The 363-nt window shown below is 50.7% G+C and overlaps 2 protein-coding genes across 2 annotated transcripts in view; one reads left to right on the plus strand and one right to left on the minus strand.

The window, feature by feature from the left end:
- Window positions 1-363, minus strand: part of LOC106872786 (serine--tRNA synthetase-like protein Slimp) — a 105,631-nt gene that overhangs the window by 100,432 nt on the left and 4,836 nt on the right. The gene's annotated exons all lie outside the window — the stretch shown is intronic.
- The window catches only part of LOC106872784 (small RNA 2'-O-methyltransferase), a 50,368-nt gene that overhangs the window by 914 nt on the left and 49,091 nt on the right, over window positions 1-363 (plus strand). The gene's annotated exons all lie outside the window — the stretch shown is intronic.

The raw sequence follows: 363 nt of genomic DNA on the forward strand, positions 1-363 counted from the left end.
TCATCATCATCGTTTAACATCCGCTTTCCATGCTGGCATGGGTTGAATGGTTTGATTGGAGACTGGCAAGCTAGGAGTGTGCACCAGGCTCCAATCTGATCTGGGAATGTTTCTACAGCTGGATGCCCTTCCTAATGCCAACCACTCCGAGAATGTAACGGGTACTTTTTACGTGCCACCAGCATGGGAGCCAATCATGTGGCACTGGCATTGGCCATGTTCAGATGGTGCTTTTTACATGTCACTGGCATGGGGAGCCAGTCAGGTGGCACTGGCAATGACCCACACATGAATGGTGCTTATTGCATGTCACCAGTATGGGAGCCAGTCAGGCGGCACTGGCATTGGCCACAACTACAATTT

Source organism: Octopus bimaculoides, chromosome 22 (genome assembly GCF_001194135.2).
Source record: "Octopus bimaculoides isolate UCB-OBI-ISO-001 chromosome 22, ASM119413v2, whole genome shotgun sequence".
NCBI lineage: Eukaryota > Metazoa > Mollusca > Cephalopoda > Octopoda > Octopodidae > Octopus > Octopus bimaculoides.